The sequence below is a fragment of the Echinops telfairi genome, unplaced genomic scaffold (genome assembly GCF_000313985.2).
Source record: "Echinops telfairi isolate 266 unplaced genomic scaffold, ASM31398v2 ScPeMD7_2291;HRSCAF=2852, whole genome shotgun sequence".
Classification (NCBI taxonomy): domain Eukaryota; kingdom Metazoa; phylum Chordata; class Mammalia; order Afrosoricida; family Tenrecidae; genus Echinops; species Echinops telfairi.
In genome coordinates, this window is record NW_022106189.1 from 9,980,092 (window position 1) to 9,986,499 (window position 6,408).

A 6,408-nucleotide genomic window follows, 5' to 3' on the forward strand; every position below is an offset into this window, starting at 1 on the left:
AATAATTCATAAATTATCAAGGGCTCATGAGGGAGGGGGGAGCGGGGAGGGAGGGGGAAATGAGGACCTGATGCCAGGGGCTTAGGTGGAGAGCAAATGTTCTGAGAATGATGAGGGCAATGAATCTATAGATGTGCTTTACACAATTGATGCATGTATGAATTTTGATAAGAGTTGTATGAGCCCCTAATAAAACGATTAAAAAACAAAAACAAACAAACAAACAAAGCAATTTGATGCATCAGATTGCAGATCTGATCAATCTTTGGATTTCAAAATTCCTCTTGTGATAATCCAAAGAATGGGTTGGGCAGATTTTGTTTACTTATCGAGGAAATGAGTATTTATGCAAATCTTGAAAATGACATGGAAGCTCACTGTGATTCCCAGCCAATTTTTTTTTCCGTTAATAGATGATGAAGCATTGTTTCTATCTTGTTCTGGGTAGAACTAGAAATATAGTAGGCTCTCAGTAAATATGTTAAATCATTCATGAATAAAATATAAAAGAAATATGTTCTCTGTCACAGGCCCACAGTTCCTTGGTGGACAAATATTTGGAGGAAAAGTAAAGGAGTTGGCATAAACATGTTGCTGTTGTTATTGAACCAGATACTATTCCCAAGTTCGACTGACACAAAAGGAATCTGAGTTATTGGAGAAAATCGTTGCTGTGCTAGATGCATTTCTCTTGTCTGGGCAAGTTTTCACATGTATAAAAATACAGAATTGGACGTGTTCCCCCTCCTTCTCCTCCTGCTCTCTGTGGGGACCTGGCTGCTGAGATCATGGCCATCCCAGAGATATTGAAAATATGTGGACACCCTCTCCCCTCCCCCCAGAAGAATTGACTTCAGAGGACAGCACTGAAGCTACAGCTCAGAGAGAGGGGCATATCTGATCAGAGTACACATGAGCAAACAAAGAGGGAAGGAGAGTGAGTGGAACACGTCATAGCCCACCAATGTCCAGGGATGATATCCTTGCTCAGAGCAGCTAATGCACAGAGAGGACCTTGGGGCCAGCCCACACGACATGCCTCACTGATCCACACGATTGCAGAAGACAAAATGGGTTCATAAGCAAATGTGGTGAAGAAAGCTGATGGTGCCCGGCTATCAAAAGCTATAACGTCTGGGGTCTTAAAGACTTGAGGATAAACAAACGGCCATCTGGATGAGAAACAACAAAGTCTACATGGAAGATATTTGGGCTGGGTCCGGGCTAGGCAGCCACCATCTCCTCTCTGACTCTTCAGGAGGATAGAACTTCAAGGCTCCCATTTCCAGCCTCTCGGGAAAGATAAATGACCCATTGAAGTCTGCATCTTCTGCCGCAGCCTTCCAAGGAGCTTATCTCTCCAGACCAAGGTTGTGCAGCCCCTGTCCCGGCGCTCCAGGGAGTAGGTTGGCAAACAACAAAGGCACTTCCCACGGATCGCATCCTGACTCAAGGTCCTGCAGCTGCAAGCAAAAAACCCTCCCTTCTTGTTGTCAACGTACACCTGCCTAGCTCCAGCCTTATATATCTCCCACCACCTCCCTGACAAGCTGAGATTTCCCTGACCCAACTTGTTGGGTCTCGGAACGCCCAGGAGCTCAAGATGCTCCTGTCTCTCTCTCCGCTCTCCCTTCCCTCCCGGGAGCTCTTTCTCTACCCTAATAAAGCCGCCCTTAACCTCGTGTTGTTTGTCTCAATCCTCTCTCCATTCAGTGTCTCAGTGTTGACCTCAGAAGAAGCATGCCAACCTGTGTGATCATGAGGTGTCGATGGATGGGATCTGATATCAGGCATCAAAGACCCAGAACAAAAAATCATACCAATGTGAATGAGGGGGAGTGCAGAGTAGCAACCCACAGACCATCTGTAGATCATTGGACATCTCCTTACAGAAGGGTCACAAGGAAGAGATGAGCCAGTCATGGTGCAGTATAGCACAGATAAAACATACAACTTTGCTCTATTTTTTTAATCTCCCCCCCCCCAATTCATGACCCCAATTCTACCTTACAAATCTGGCTAGACCAGAATATGTACACGGGTACGGATAAGAACCTAGAAACAGGAGAGATAAGCCTTTTTACGACCAATAATGAAAGTATCGATACCAGGAGAGGAAGGGGAAGGTGGGGGCAGAAAGGGGAAACCGATCACAATGATCGGTCTATAACCCCCTTCTAGGGAGATGGACAAAAGAAAAGTGGGTGAAGGAAGACATCAGTCAGTGTGAGACTTGAAAAAAAAATTTTTTTTTAATTATCAAGGGTTCATGAGGGAGGGAGGGTGGGGTGGTGGCAATGAGGAGCTGATACCAAGGGCTAAAGTAGAAAAAAAATGTTTGGAAAATGATAATGGTAACAAATGTGCAAATGTGCTTGACACAATGGAAGTATGTATGAATTGTGATCAGAGCAATAGGAGCCCCCAATAAAATAATTGAGAGGAAAAAAAAAGAATTGTAGAAAGAAAATATTTTGAAAAAGATGATAACATATGTACAGATGTTTGACACAATGGATATATGTATGGATTGTGATAAGAGCTGTAAGAGCCTCCAATAAAATAAAAATGAAAATAAGTAAATAAAAAATAGAATTTATGTTTTAAGGCTCCTTAAGTATTACAAACAAAAGCTTTTGGTAAACCAGAGATTTATGAACAGCCATACCTATGTTTTAATCTAGATTTTTCCCCCCTTCATTTTGTCTGTAGCAAAAAAATCATCTGTCTGCATTGTTAGCACTTGTGGAGTCCTGTGCCTTGAGTTAATTTAATATTTTCTTTGTTGATTTTGAAATTTTATTGTAGCAAACTCTTTAAAATATATATTTTTTAAAATAGAACTGACTCCATAGGCAGTGTGGTGGTGTAGTGGGTCATATAGGTTGAGCTGCTAACCACAAGGTCAGCAGATCGAACCACCAGCCCCTCTCTGGGAGAAAAATGCTTTCTGCTTTCATAAAGACTTATAGCCAAGCAAACCCAAAGAGTGGGGTCAACTCTCATAGGGTTGCTATGGGTTGGATTTGACTCAAGGCAGGGCAGTGAATTCGGAATTTCTTTAAATTTAAAATGAGGGATCTCAAAAAGGTGTGTGTGTGTGTGTGTGTGTGTGTGTGTGTGTGTAATTTCACTACCATCAAGAAAAGCCAAGAGTGGAGTGTGTCCTTTATACTCAAGTCATGGTACAGAGCCTCCGTGATCCAGGAGACAGAGACTTGTGACACCAGAGGCAGGGAGAAACAGAAGCAGAGCAACAGTGGCTGCAGAGACAGCAAAACAGGCAAGAGACAGAGTGGTGGATATCCTAGCTCGTAGTATAAGAGAGTTGAGTGTCTGTGGGCAGAAGGCTTACTGATGGAGTAGAGTGCCTCTTGGACACTTAATTGTTGAGGGGGGGGTGGTTGGCAGGGGACACCTCAGTTTGCCAACCCACAGCACTAGAACTGAGCAACTTTGGACTGAGACTCATTGGCAGAACAGAGTAACTTTGGGCACATAATTGGCAGAACTAAAAGAGCTTTCAGCACTTGCATAAACAGGGCAGAGGCCAAGAAGCCATGTGGCTGAAAGGTTGGAGAGACGCATACCTGTGAATACAACTGGAAGGAGGCTCTCCTGATGGAGGAACTGCATCTGGAGCATTCTTGAACCTACATTGTAGCTTGTTACTTAATAAGTCCCACAATTGTGGGTACTGTCTGTGAGGTCTCTGTGACCCCTGTAACAAATGATTAAACCCAGCAGAGATATAGAATGCTGTAGGAGTGATGAGTGGTACATGAACAGTTGGCTTGTGAACAAAAGGTTGGGTTGTGGAGGCATGTCTGACCTCTGCCTCCTAGAAACATCAGTCTTGGGCTGATGATGATGGCCATGGTGATCCTTCTTCCCACTAGTGGAGTTAGAGAAGGTCAGACACTCCTCCTTGTCAGCCTCACAAAGATGCTTATCTGCTTTCTCTGATTTCTCTCTCTTTACAAGTCCCTTGAACTTTATTATCCATGCTAGTGAAACTTCCCTCACAATTAATTCAAACTGCCATACTGTTGAGAGAAGCTTTTTATAAAACTCTGTTATAATAGGTGAGAACACAACTTTTGGACCAACAGCTACTAAAAAGATTACCTGCCACCTGGCAGCTCTGAGATGCCTCCAGTTCTCCGCATTTTCTCATAATCCTTGATATTAGGGTGTCTCAACAGTAGCACAATTGAGATTTGGACTGGATAAAATTTGTGGTAGGAACTATCATGTGAATTGTAAAATTTTGAGTGTTCCTGAGGAACATACACGTATGCATGCACTCGTGAAAGAACACATTAATGAAAGCTCTCTGAACTCCCTTTACATATTGTCCTGTTAGTGGTACATGTGGAACAAGATTGCATTAAGAGAGCCCTCTTCAGTTGTATGTCCACCAAACAAGGACAACCCACCCATTCATTATCCATCATTGCTTCTCATCAGCTTATTTGTAGAACATACTCTCGCCAGGCCTACCCAAAATCCCTTGCCATCGAATTAATTCTGACTCACAATAACCCTATAAGACCTACTTTTAAAGTCTTGTTCTAAAATTCACTTCTTTCATGAAACCTTCTTAGCCTGCAGAATTTCTTGTGACTGGTTAGTGTGATTAATGTACTCAACAAATATTTACTGTGCTAGACACTGTCATGGCTTTAGGTGCTAGAATGTGTAAGTGAGCAAAGCAAGGTGCTCTCTTGAACTTAGGAAAACAGCCAATGAATGGATGAATGGTATAAGGCCAGGGAGTGACATTTGGAATGTAGGGAATTAGTCCCCTTCTGTGGGAGGAAATCCCTAAAGATAGTCCTCAGCAATTCCTTCCCTCCTTCCATGTGCACACTACTCTTCACATTAAGAGCTAGAGCTTATTTTCCCTTCCCTTGAACCTGGGCTGGTCAACAGGTTTCAGTGGAAGTGGTGTGCAAGGACTTCTAAGACAAGATCTTTGGAAAACTGGCAGCTTCTATTTCCTTCCTCTTAGAATGCTTGCTTATGAAACACGTGAATCAAGAGAATCTACTAGGCAATCCCAAAACTCATGAGAAACAATAAAATGATAATTTAAACTACAGTGTTTTGGGATGGTTTGTTATGCAGACACTATTTAAATTTATAACTAATTGAAAGACTGCTATAAAAAGACTGATGTGTTAGTCTGGGTAGACTAGAGAAACAAGTCCATAGAAACTCATATGTGTAAATAAACTACGAATTTTGAAGAAAAAAAAGAAACTCATATGTGTTTTATATAAAGGGTAATTGTACATTTTAGAAAGGGTAATTTTACATTAAGAAAGCATCCCAACCCAGTCCAGTACAAACTCATTAGTCTGATATTAGCCCATGTGTCTGATACCAATCTATAAAGTCTTCTTCAGACTCATGAAACGCATGCAATGACGTAGAATGCAGGACGATCACAGGCCAGTGGGTAGAAAGTCTTTGGATCCAGTGGCGTTGTAAGCATCTCAGTGCTGGCAGAGGTCTCCATGTGGCTTCTCTGGCTTCAGAGGTCTGGTTGCATCGGGCTAGGCCCACCTCCGGATACTAGAGTAATTCCATGTATCTTCTCAGCTGCAATGTCACCCGGGGAGTGAGCAGAGAGAGAGAGGTGTCTCCCACCTCCAAGGAGGAAATACAGGATTTCCCAGAATTCTCAGGAGAAGGCCATGCCCACACAGAGGCCTCATTGGTTATATTTTGATTGACAGGCCAAACTCCACCCCTTCACTCATAATCATCTCAAATGGACACCATATTATGTAACCACCACAACTGATATACAGACAGATATTTACATTTAAATCTGATAAAGTTGATGGGGAGTGTGACTCCTGAATGTATTACTACTGAGCCAGACAGAATCAAGTGACTGGCTCAGCTGGATACCTTCCGATTTTCCCTTTTCTTCACCTCAGAGCAGATGAGGAGCCTCCTTTCGGTGGGACAGGATAGAGTATAGCAGGTATGCCGGAGGCAGGTTGGCTCTCAAAGAGAAGGGAGCGGGGTTTAAATGGAGAGAAAATGTTTTGAGAAACGATGTACAAATGCGCTTTACACAATTGATGTGTGTATGGATTGGGATAACAGTTGTATGAGCCCCTAATAAAATGTTAAAAAAGAGGGAAAAAAAAGAGAAGGGAGCATGCTTAGTCTCTTCTCCCAAACCTGTGCAATCCTCCCATTCAGAGTGGGGAGTAACTGGTAGGGTATGAAGCCAACAGGAGGAGATGGTCTGACTGGCCTCTTTCCTAAGGAAATGTGAGGAATAGCAGAAAATTGTATCCCCAAATAGTGAGTACGTTTCTGAAATGGAGAATGTTTATTTGTGCCAATTTAGACAAACGGACAAGAAGAGTCTTTGTAACATTTGAG